Here is a 12,870-nt window from a genome sequence, read left to right as displayed (position 1 = left end):
TTATTTTGGTGTTTTATGGTTCCTAAATTTACTGGTTATTTGTATTCATCCGGTGGCATCTTGAAATTGTAGTCGAGTAGAATCATTAGGCCTAAGTCTAAGTGGTGACACAGCAACATTTCCGTAAAGCCACTCAGATACATTCACGTATCAAATCACGCATGACTAGATCAGGAATTTGAAACAGACTTTGCTCCAAATAATAACTGGATACGTTCACGGGACGATTCCGTGATGCATGGATAAAAATGCGCTGCAAATCTCAGATATTCTTACAGACCATGTAGGGCGCAGGCAGAAGTGGTGCGTTGCATTTATAAACCAAATAACCCATATATGTGTTAAACGTTCTTATTGAAAGTTCTGCCAAATCAAATAAAAATAAACAATGGTTAAACCCCAACTTTAAACAATTTTATTGCACTCACATGTGAGGCTACTCAATGCCGTAATACCACAGCGACAAGACATACTACCAACGTGCTGAAGTAACATTACAACATAGCTGAAATGCGTCAACTGCAGTATAGCTATGCATGTACGGATAGACCAGAAATGTTGCCACGTCAATAATCATGTTAATGCTGGAGCTTGCAATGATTGCTGCAAACACATAGAGCAGAAAAAAGGCTAGGCCAAGGAGGGTGTGGGCTGGCCGTCCTGCAGAAAAGGATGGAAAAGGTCATTATGACAACCTGATGGAGGTTGTCAACAACCCCAGACCTGTAGAAAATTTTACCCGGATTGACAAGGACCTTTAATGAAATTGTTGAACGGGTCACACCACATTTAGAAGAAAGTGACATTCTGGGGAAACCCATTGACCCAGGCCTTGTTTGCTATCACCCCAAAATCACTCACTAGGTGATTCACCACTGCAATATTCATTAAGCCCACAACACCATTAGTCTCATTAACCCAGAGTTAGACCTGGGGGCCATTGTTGCTGCCTTCAGGGATGAGGAACTGCAGGTGCCACAAACACCTGAAGCGTGGCAGGAGGTTGGAGCTATAGATGGGAAGGCATTTATTAGGAAATTAACCCTCCCAAGGGCGGGTGCTTTTTCAACTACAAGAAGTTCTACCCATTTGGTATGCTTTAGTTGCTGATGCTTCAACAAAATTCATACGTACGTCTCAGCCATTGGGTCAGAGTCAGACGGTGGTGTATTTGCCCAGACCCGACTTGCAGAAATGCTGTTGCAAGAGGAAGCAAATCTTCCCAACCGGATGCCCTGCCAGGTCAACCTAATGGATCTCTTGTGCCCTAACAGTTGGCGATGATGCCTTCCCCTGAGGAACCTTCAGCCCTACCCCAAAAGGGACTTAGCAAGGAGGAACAACAATCAGGTTAATAGGGCACACAGGACAGTGGAGAACGCCTTTGGGATTCTGGCAAATAGATTCCATATTCCACACTGCAATATGCTTGAAGCCTGACCATATCAGCCAAAGTGATGTCAATTGTGTTCTGCAAATGATGATCATAAGAAGAAATGCACGAAAATCAAGAAGGAGAACAGGAGCACCCTGTCACACATGCTGTCATCCCTGGTAGCTGGAGGTGTACCCGTCCTTAGAAGCAGCCCTTCCAACCGTGACCAACACTGCAATCGATCTGCAAAGGAACAGGTAACATGCTGAAGGAATACTATCGGTCTAAAGGCTCCAATTGACTGGCAGGGGACATGATTTAGTTACATTAAATGCATACCTGATTGTTGCAATTACTTAAATGTCTGTTCCTGGATATTTTGGACTTATTTAAAAATTCAATAATGTATCAATTCAGGATTATTTTGCCCTGTGTATTTGTGTACTTCTGTTTGTTTTAGTTGATTTAATCAAAGATATTGCTCAAATCCATGATATATTACTCTCATCAATACTTAATTGGGAAGAGGATAGAGCTGGACATGACTTTGCAAATTTGTTTAATCAATATGAAACAAACATACATATAAATAAAAAAAAAAGATGTAGTTATTTTGCCCTTTTTTTATTTCTTAACAAAATCTATTCTGATATGATAATTCTATCATTTTTGAAAGTACCTTCTCTTAACATTGTTTCTATTCTGTTCCATTTATTTTGGACTTTTTAAAAATCAATAATAAAAATTATTTTGCCCTAATTTGTTACTTATTTTAGTTGGTTTAATAAAAGATGTTGCTCAAATCCATGATATATTACTCTCTAAACTTGGTAATAAAGAGGATTAACATTTTGATTTATTGCAAATGTCAGGTTTAATAAATATGTTACAAACATATATATAAATAAAAAAAGAAGATGTCAGTTATTTTGCTCTTTTAATAATGTCTTAACATGGAATCTATTCTGATATGATAATTCTATCATTTTTTTAATTTCTTTAACATTGTTTTATTCTGATATGATAATTCTATCATTTTTGTACTTCTCATAACATTGTTTTTATTCAAGGTGATAATTTATGTTCTTGAAAGTACCTGCTCTTAGCATTTACATTGTTGATATTCTGATATGAAAATTCTATCTTTTTGAAACTACCTTCTCCCCGATATTTGTGACGTTTTATATGACTTGCTAATATTTGGCCTTTGTGTTTTTTATCTTCTGTGCACATATGTTACTAAAGTATTTTGAACTTATTTCAAAGTCAATAATGAAATGTATTCAGGTTCATTTTGACCTCTTTATTTGTGAACTTGTATTATAGCTACTTCATTGAATATGATATTTGAGCAGATAGACCTCGACATGATATTGCAAAAATATATTTATTTAATATAAAATAAAAAAATACCATACATACAAGCAAAAAGGAAAAACAGTATATACATTAACTCTGTAAATTATTAAGGAATGTTGTCAAGGACAAGTTTGAGGTCCTTAGTGGATGTCACCAACTGTGCTTTAAACCTGTGCAGTGAGTGCCCACTGCTGCTGTGATGCCGACAGGCTGGCAGGAACTGCAGGTGCCTGACACTCTGCTGTCACTGCCATGGTGTAGGTCATCATGGCCCTCGACGGCACCGTGGAGCCCTCTTTGGTGGCACGGATGTACCTTTAAATGGCACCGGTGCAATCCATTTTCAGTTGAGACTCAGCTGTTCTGACACTTGTCAGCACTCATCCTCGACCTCTTGAAAAACTTCTTCCAGTAGAACATTGGGTTTTGGGTGCGCAGTGGTCAGCATATCGTCCCGGAGGGCCTTCTTTCGTGAAGGCGGCGTATGAACAGCATGAATCTTGGTGTTGTTTAAAGCCTTGTGTTGCTGGATCAATCGGAGAGGGCGTGGGCGTCGGTGTCATCAGGAAAGAAACAGGAGCGCAGGCAGGTCCAGAGCTTTGGCAGGGAGGCCGGCAGCAGCACAGGCAGCCTGTAAAAAGAGGAGCAACATTGAGAACATGGTATAAAATGTACATTGAATGCATGGAAACCATGTAATAACGTTATATTCAGTAATAATTATGCATGGAAAAACTTATCTTTAAAACAGACATACCATCGGAAGTCCTAACACCTTTGGCTTCCTTTGACACAAATGTGCGGCTTCAGGAAGTGGAAAATATTGAATCCATTTCTCGCTGTCCATCAGCCATCTGCCCGTCCCTTGACCCTCCGCCGTAAGCCGCCCAAAGACGACTCCTGAGGGACGTAAACCACGTCCTCACTGAATAATTTGGCACACCTTTGGTTTAACAAGTGACTGGCTCTTCTTTCGAAGGCCCTACACCTTGGCATTTTGTAAGCAGGCTCAGGCCCTTGTTATCAATAAACTTTCTATTCGGCCTCAGTCTACAGCCACTCCAACAAGCCTCTTCGTTTTCCTCCGAAAGGATCATTGACGGGTTCTTCTTCCATCCCTGACCTGTGGGCCATCTCCTTCAGGCCTTTCGTCGTCGCCATCCCCTCGTGGGCGTTGTCGTCGGTGGCGGCATCGGGGTCACTCGTAGATGAGGGCAAAGGTCCTCTTCCTCCTCCTCTAGCTCGCTCTCCGTCACGAGCTCGTCGGCCTCAAGCTGCAGCACCACAGCATTGCTGCCTGAAAAACCATCAGCTTCAGGAGGCTTTGCGTGAGGGCAACTCCAGCTGCCAGGGCTCCTGGAGTTCCCAGGGCCCTTTCCTGGTCCTCTTCGGCATGGGTCCTTTGGGCATCTTGGCTGCAGTGGACGATAAGACGGAGGCGCTGAGGAGATAGCAACAGGATGCTGGCCGTTTACTGACCTGGAACACCGCCTGCCCCTTTTATCCCAGGTCAACAAGCGTTGCTACATCTCCGCAATATAGATGCGGCAGCGTTGCTCGTTTCCCACGCCATTCTGACAGTCACGCAGTGCCATTGGAGCAGCGTGGGCCCCAGGTAAGGGCGTGGCAGCTGCGCGGGGGAACCCGGGGTGGCGCCACACTGTGCGGGTCGGGCCACGCTTCCTGACAGCTGACCTGGCCACCCATGCAGGGTTTTGAGCAGGTCAAAAGGTTCGTTGCCCTCCGGCGCACGGCCAGGTGGTCCCGTAACGGTCGCGCCGCATGCTGTCTTTACACAGCAATCGGTACATTTACGTTGTATTTGCGTTGTGTTTACCAACTCTGGCTCCGCTCCGTTCGTGGCCGTGCGTGGGCATGCGTGCCTTGATACGTGAATGTGTGAACTTAGCATTATGTTTATAGTACCATATGGAGGCAGGTGCACTAAAAAATGCTGTCTAGTGTAGAGTTATGTAAAACACTTTTCGTGTTTTTTATTGTTTTTCGTCATGATTTGTTAAATAGTACATAGAGCTTGTGTTTAAAAAAGCTATGCTGTCGTTGGAGGTCTTTAGTTTGGTTGTCGAGATATATAAAAAATAAATTGGTGAAATGAGCTGACTGGTGTTACGTAGACTCATAGGTGGCACCCACAACGTTTTCTCTCTCTCTCTCTCTCTCTCTCTCTCTCTCTCTCTCTCTCTCTCTCTCTCTCTCTCTCTCTCTCTTAATGGAACCTGGGCTCCTCTAATGTACCGAGAGAGAAAGAGAGAGGCGGTTTACTCGTTTTTTGCTAACAACTTTTATGTTGGGGGTGGTGGGTTTAATCAGCTTTTCTTTCGAATAGCAAACGTTTTTACCAAACTCAGTCTAAGTTTGGAAAGTCTTCCTCTAGGATATCAAGGTAGATTGAATTTTTTAAATAAAGGTAAACATCTCGAAAGATTTTGTTCATAAAATTTGATGCATAGGACATAGTTTCGTATTGTAGGTCTACACAAGTTTCAAGAGCTGAACTGTTTCTAAATGTAGGTAGACAGAACTTTTTGTATGTGATTCAGTACATGGTGGAAATTGGATCTTTGTTTGTAGGGAAGGTTTGGAAATAGACCTTTTATATGTAGTTACATATATAAAAATTTGAAAGGTAGTTTTTTTAATGGGATATTTTCCTTTAAATGAAGCCAAAGTTCCTTCTTTAAGCACAAGTGATTAAGGTGCATTGCGGTTTGTCACTTGATTTGATTGGAATGCTCTCTCTCTCTCTCTCTCTCTCTCTCTCTCTCTCTCTCTCTCTCTCTCTCTCTCTCTCTCTCTCTCTCTCTCGAGCCCACAATGCTGTGTATCACAGAGTAGGTTTGTGAGTTATTTAAGATTCAGCACACTGTTTCACTAAAGGCTTTTATAGTTTTTCTCGTATGGGGGCCAGAGCTGTCAGTGCAGCCCACGTGGTGCACTCTAGGCATTACTCAAGATTACTTGCAGCGTCCCTTCGGCGCCTCTAAGTTGTACTTACACATTTTAACCTTTTACTTGATCTCCATTCTGCTTCCTTACTTCAATCTTGCTGTCCAGCCACTCCAACGCCTTCTTTTTCTGTCTAAAGCAGCAAAGGGATGAAATCGCCCCCATCGTGTGGTTTTATATTCGAATTTCCATAAGTCAGCCTTAGTGTAAATGTGCCTCGCTGTCGAACTTTTCAGTTCCAGAGGTCCTTTATTCCTCACACCGTCGGACTGTGGAGCCGTCTCCTTAAGAATGTCGTGCAATTGGAACTTCTAAAGTTCAAGCGAACGTGCAATGCAAGTCTCTTGTATTTTGGTAATTTACTTAATTTTTTATCTGTTCATTAATTTGGTTTATTTTTTCTTTTCTAATACGTTTTCTCTTTTTGTTTCCTATTACCTTCCGTTACTTCTTTAAAATAAACGCTAGTTCTTGGAAGCTGGAATTTCAAGTCAATGACCCCTCTGGTGTGCATGTCCCATTTGAATAGGGTTGACCTTCTGAATAATAATAATAATAATAATAATAATAATAATAATAATAATAATAATAATAATAATAATAATAAAGCAGTGGCTGCTTTCCCGTCCAGATTAAACCTGATATAGGAGAGCTTTTTGGTGCGTGATTCCCTTTTAATTAAATGTTCTTTGATGTTTACATTGCTGGTTCTTGGCCTCTCTCTCTCTCTCTCTCTCTCTCTCTCTCTCTCTCTCTCTCTCTCTCTCTCTCTCTCTCTCTCTCTCTCAGAAAACTGATTTTAGCAACAGAAAATGTTTGTCTCTCTCTCTCTCTCTCTCTCTCTCTCTCTCTCTCTCTCTCTCTCTCTCTCTCTCTCTCTCTCTCTCTCTCTTTCCAGAAACGATATAGGTTTTGCAGCAACAGAAAACAACTCTCTCTCTCTCTCTCTCTCTCTCTCTCTCTCTCTCTCTCTCTCTCTCTCTCTCTCAGAAAACGGCTTTTGGTAGCAACAGAAAGCGGTTGGCTCTCTCTCTCTCTCTCTCTCTCTCTCTCTCTCTCTCTCTGTCTCTGTCAGAAAACAGAAACTCTCTCTCTCTCTCTCTCTCTCTCTCTCTCTCTCTCTCTCACACACAGAAAACGGGGTTATGGTAGCAACAGAAAACCTTTGGATCTCTCTCTCTCTCTCTCTCTCTCTCTCTCTCTCTCTCTCTCTCTCTCAGAAAACGGGTTTTGGTAGCAACAGAAAAAGGCCTGCAAGAGAAAACTCTCTCTCTCTCTCTCTCTCTCTCTCTCTCTCTCTCTCTCTCTCTCTCAGAAAACGAAAAACGGGTTATGGTAGCAACAGAAAACGGCTTTTCTCTCTCTCTCTCTCTCTCTCTCTCTCTCTCTCTCTCTCAGAAAACAGGTTATGGTAGCAACAGAAAACGGTTCTCTCTCTCTCTCTCTCTCTCGGGTTTGGTAGCAACAGAAAACAATCCTCTCTCTCTCTCTCTCTCTCTCTCTCTCTCTCTCAGAAAAACTCTCTTTTCTCTCTCTCTCTCTGTGGTGTGTTCTAGCAGCAACGCCAATAGAAGGCGCGATTCGACCTCTGCCTGTCCCAGAGGGCCTCGGCGAGGTAACCTCTGTTTCTGGAGAGGTAAAAGTAGTCTACAGGTGAAAGCTTTTAACCTATTATAAGGAGCAGTTTTTAGATGTTTTTTTATTTTTTTTCCTCTGTGCTGAACTAATAAAGAAATAAATTTAGTTCGTACTGAGCGTCATCTCACACTTGCATGATTTTATGAAACTTTCTCTGTTGTCAGTTTCTTGGAGTCTGTAAAATTTATGGCTGTTTACTTTATAATTCTTTCCCTATTGCCTCCTTCCTGTATCATATAATTATCGTCTCAAATCTAAATAAAATCCGTTCTTCCAGGAAGGGCTACTGTCGTCATATACTTTTGTGCGTCAGTTTCAATGAAAGTTGCACTGGCTGTCGTGTCTTTCGCTGTCTGGTGGGCTTTCTGAAGAAGCCTGGAGTCCTTCTATCTGGTCAAAGTCTTCTGCTAAGAAGACCCTTCACAGGATTTTCGGTGTTATTTCATTGTCTGATTTTACTCTTTGAGGCAATAACGTCAGTCCTCCTGTGGTCCCGTGTGTGTGTGTGTGTCTATATTCTGGTTTGTAATTTCCTGAAAGGCTTTTTTTTAGATCAGGTTTTTATGTATGAATGTATGTATGTAGAAAGTAAACTTTTCACATTTTGGACTTCTTCGGAACCACTGAATTAATTTCAAACAAAATCAGTACAACGTGTTCTCCGGTAGAGGTGGTTTAAGTTTATACATTTGGGGGCCACGTCCCCTTTCCAGGGGGAGATAGATATATAAGTGAAAGTAGGGTGAGTCATTTAACAAGACCCATCTCAAGAAGTACAGGACCAAAAATAACCAAACTTGAGAGGCAGCTTCCATACGTTGGGCAGATTTAAGTTTGTTCAAACCTTAGTCCCAGGGGGCAGAGTTTGACATAAAAATCAGTAGTTTTGGTCAAACATTTACTACAACAATTTGGCTCAGGCGAGTAATGTGGCCCCTGACCTCGTATTGTCTTATTTTTTCAGTTATGAGACGTTTTGGATAGAGCCGTTACACAAAAAACTAATATAAATGGCGTTTTGTTGTTTCTTGGGCGTTTTGGATGGAGCCGCTAGACAAAAAAGTGGGAATTGTGGACAGTATGAATTGTATGTTGCAATGGTGATTGATTCCTATGCTTGCTGATCGTTTGAATTCACATCGAAATGCGCTGCAAGTAAATATCTGTAACTTCGTTTCAATGGATATTGAGTAGTTGGTTTTTTGATTAGCTTGATAGAATTTTCACTGTGAAGCCTTCTCCCAGCCACACATTCGGGTTCTTCAGCGTTACTTTGTAAGTACCCAGATCATTCGAATCACTTCTGCAATTTCCTCAAGCTTGCTAAAGAATGCACATTCTTTATATAGGGTATCTGTCACTGGGCCATGTCTAGTCTGTCATTGGAAGCACAATTTTCAGGTGATTAGGAAATTCTGGCACAGGTTTTCTTAGCGTGAAATACCAAGTCAGTCGTGTACAGGGCAGTATGCATAGCGAGTGTTTTCATTTTGATTGTACATCTCGTATGTTATTCATTCAAATTTTCTATTCGCTCATGGGGGCTGTGTATTATATATATAGCCCTCGTTTCTACAGTAGTCACACTATTTTTCAGTCATACTTGCATCGCCTTGCTCTCAGTATCATTACTGAAAGTTTGACTATTTATTTTATGGGCATCGCGTAAGATCCATATCATACGTTTCTATGGTTGGGCGTTTGGAGAAAGACTGGTTGTTCCACCCCATCCTCCCCTTCAGGTGGATGTCCCCTTCAGGTGGATGGATGTCCCCGTAGGGGGGTAGCGCCGTCAGTGCACCTCATGCGGTGCATTGTAGGCATTACTTTAAAAGTTCTTTGCAGCGTGCCTTCTTTGGGCCCCTAGATACAACCCCTTTCGTTCCTTTTACTGTACCTCCTTCATATTCTTTCTTCCTTCTTTCCTTCCTTTCCTCAACCCTCTTTCTCCTAACAATTGATTCATATTGCTTCTTCAACTGCTTTGAGGTTTCCCTCCTACTACACCTTTCAAACCTTTTACTCTCAATTTCCGTTTCAGCGCTGAATGATCTCATAGGTCCCAGTGCTTGGCCTTTGGTCTAAATTCTGTATTCAATTCAACTGAGGTGGATGGGACTTTGCTGAATGAGTCTGGAGCTTTAACTATTCTGGGTGTAACTTTTGAGAAACATCTAATGAAAGTTTCAGTAAATGCCGCACGAAAGTTAGGTATTGTTCGTCAGGCCTCATGTATTTATAACAGTGATGAAAGTAATGCAACCTGTTTTAGGTTATTTGTAGTTATTTACTGGAATACTGTTCTCCGGTGTGGATGTCTTCTTCTGCCAGAGATTTGTCTCTTTTTAGATGGAGTGGTTCGTTCATGGTGGTATGTTTCCATTTCCTAATAGTAGCAGTTATGACTTGGACCATCGACGGATGGTCTCTTGTTTGTCACTTTTCCATCAGTTGTATTTCAACAGAGGTCTTTCACATTCACAATTGATGCCAGATCCCTTTACCTGCCGAGAGAGAGCAACCAGATTCACTGGACAGCAGCACCAGTATGGAATAAATGTGCCTTGCTGGCGAACTTCTCAGTTCCAGAGGTCCTTTATTCCCCTCACGCCGTTGGACTGTGGAACAGCCTCCCAGAGGATGTCGTGCATTTGGAACTCAAGAAACTCCAGCGAAACTGCAGTGCATTGCTGCCCTAATACTATTCTTCTTGCATTTTAATGCTTTTTTATCTATATCTGTTTTTTAATCCCTTTTTTGGCTTAGTGGGATCTCCTCTTTCTGTACTTCCTCCTAATTCTTCCTAATGGAAACCATATTCTTGGAAGCTTGAATTTCAAGTCAATGGCCATAATACTATTTTGTTCCATTCTGAATATATCTTTTTATATCTGAATAATTGTTTCCCTCCTAATTCCCTTCCATATTCTTCGTATTGTATTTGGTTCCATATGAGTTTATCTTACTGAAATAAACGATTTGTATTGTCCTACTTGTAACATCCAATTGAAAGTCATATCTTGCTTTTTCAAGTCAATGGTCTCTCTCTCTGTCTCTCTACTGATAATATTAAACGTATATTTCTCATAATGTTTGTTTTCATAAACTGACACGAGTTTTAATGAGCTTGTTGAACCTATCAGTACCTATGTTGCATCACCAAAGAGCAGTTCTTGTCTGTCTCAGTTTGAAAAGATTGGCATTGTAGTAAGAATACAAAGAAGTCACAAGTTGAATATGTTTATTAAACCACACAAGGATTACTGGCAAGGTCCACATCAGGACTTCACCAAGATGTTGCTGGTGTGCGGCCTCTATATAACTCTATAAACAGACCCCTTAATCGCTTTAACTACCTACAAGGTATTTGTTACCTTAAAATCGAAGGTCTTAATCGCTTGAACATTTCCTTTCTTACATGCTTGGTCTTGTCAAGGGCTTCTGGTCTTGTCAAGGGCTTCTGGTCTCGTCTATCGGATTTCGTACTGAAAAGATGTTTGTTTTAATTCTTGTAACATCTAATCCTGCGACTTTTCATTTATCCTCGACATTCTGCTACAGATTCTGGTCAGACAGTTGTTGGGGGTTCCTTCCCTTCCAATTTGGATATTGTTCAACATCAAACTTCAGCCATCACATATTTATGAATGCGCATCTCTCTCTTGTGTTGCATCGTTGGACGTTGATTTTATCACTGAAATCAACGATTTGAATGGAAGGTAATTGTAACATCCAAGAAAGTCATCTCCATAAAGTTTTGCATAGGCAGTGCAGTGTAGGCCAATGTGCTCTTTTGATTAGCTTGATGAAATAAACGCATATTTCTACAGTTTGTTGATGAACGTGGCTGTTCCTCCGTGTCATCAAATTGATGAAGATTTGGTAGCTTGAAGAAAAACAGCCATGGTTTTCAAAAACTGAAGAAATATTAAGTCCCTTTTAAATATTTTAAGAAATATTAAGTGTTTTTAATATTTAAGTAAAATTATTGCAAACTGACTTCAAAATGCTCTCGTCTATATCTCTTGTCTCTTTGAGGTATACCTCAATCTTTTCCTGTTGTGACGCCAGTTTTAGTAGCTATAATCAATCAGTCAATCTCTTGCTCTGTTGATCTTTAAAACGCCAGCGAAGCGTGATTTATAATGTACCAAAGAAACTTGCATTCAAATAGCATTTGCAGTGTTAATTTGATTTTAATTATGTCGTTCTGTTATAAAATCTTACTCATTTGCTTTTGTATTGGTGTATGGTCTCATAATCTTACTCATTTGCTTTTATTTTGTTGAAGAACTTAAATCATTTGTTTTAGTTTTTGACATTTGTTTTTGTCAATACGTGAGGGGTTTCTTTTTAGCGAGATTCTTATGTTTTAAGATTTATGTCATTGGATAACAAAATATTGAGATCATTTGGTTTTGAAGAAATTACCCTTATCAGTTGATAACCATTGTTGTTTGTTTTTGAAATGACATTTCATTGAAAAACATTCAAAAAAAAGAGAAAAGAACATTTAGTTTTAAAATTTAATTGTTTGTTTTATACAATCTCGATTTGCTATTTTTGATGCATTTGAAATTTTAGAACAAAAGGCGTTCAAATTTTTCCAAATAACTAAGACTGAATGACAAGAAATTTTCAAACTGAAATGGGTCTTATTTTCTGTATCCTGTTTTTAAAATAGAAAGCGTTTACATTCAGCAATTTTAGAACAAAATAATTGTGTGGTCTTTCAAATTCACAAATTCATTCATTTTCAGTTTTAAATATGTCAATTACAAATTCTTAATCATTTGTCATTTTTATTTTTGAATTTTAAAAGCAAACGTTTTTAAAAAATTTTGTCACTTCAAAATTGAAAATTTAGTAATTTGTTTAGTTCTTTCAAATTTGAATTTGTGTAATTTGTTTAGTTCTTAACCATTTGCTTTTACAAATAGATAATATACATTTTAAGAATCAAATTTAATTTTAAAATTTGAATTTGTAAAACAGAATCTTAACCATTTGCTTGTGACAAAAAATAAAAATTTAATCGATTAATTTGCTTGTGACAGATAAAACAAGATATTTTCCTATTCTACAGGTGAAAGTGATCGAGAGAAAACAGCTGGACTATATATAGTGTAATGTGCAGACGAGAGGAACTGAGGCGTGAGAGCAAGAAATTAGGCCTCACAGCAAGAAGACGAAGAGAGCATTACAAGACGACGACGACGACCCAGAGCAGGAGAAGACCGTCGGAACACCATCTCTATAATACACATAATAAGCCGGTAATCCAGGGCTGTTAAAAATATTTATTTTTTTTTTTTGCTGGACCACTCAAAATTAATTTTAATTTTTTTTTTTTTTTTTTGCTGTGGGGAGGCTGCAGACTGCTGCCCGGTCCGGGAGGTGATTACAGAGTTTAGTAAATTTTGTAAACAAAACAAGTTTGAAATTACAATAAAATATGAAACGGCATACAATCTTTCTCACTATCTTTTACTTTAAGGAACGATACTGAAACAAGTCATCTTTTATAATGT

At 39.8% G+C, this 12,870-nt stretch overlaps 1 long non-coding RNA gene across 1 annotated transcript in view; it reads left to right on the top strand.

Moving 5' to 3' along the window:
* The window catches only part of LOC136853098 (uncharacterized), a 415,134-nt gene extending 402,499 nt beyond the window's left edge, over positions 1 to 12,635 (top strand). The window contains exon 6 of the long non-coding RNA XR_010857340.1: positions 12,426 to 12,635. This is a non-coding gene — a long non-coding RNA (uncharacterized lncRNA). The remainder of the gene's footprint in view (positions 1 to 12,425) is intronic.
* Positions 12,636 to 12,870: the final 235 nt, after the last annotated feature.

This window comes from Macrobrachium rosenbergii, chromosome 26 (genome assembly GCF_040412425.1).
Source record: "Macrobrachium rosenbergii isolate ZJJX-2024 chromosome 26, ASM4041242v1, whole genome shotgun sequence".
In the NCBI taxonomy this organism is placed as follows: Eukaryota; Metazoa; Arthropoda; class Malacostraca; order Decapoda; family Palaemonidae; genus Macrobrachium; species Macrobrachium rosenbergii.
The sequence above is the reverse complement of the archived record's forward strand: the minus strand, read 5'-3'. Positions and strand labels throughout refer to the sequence as shown.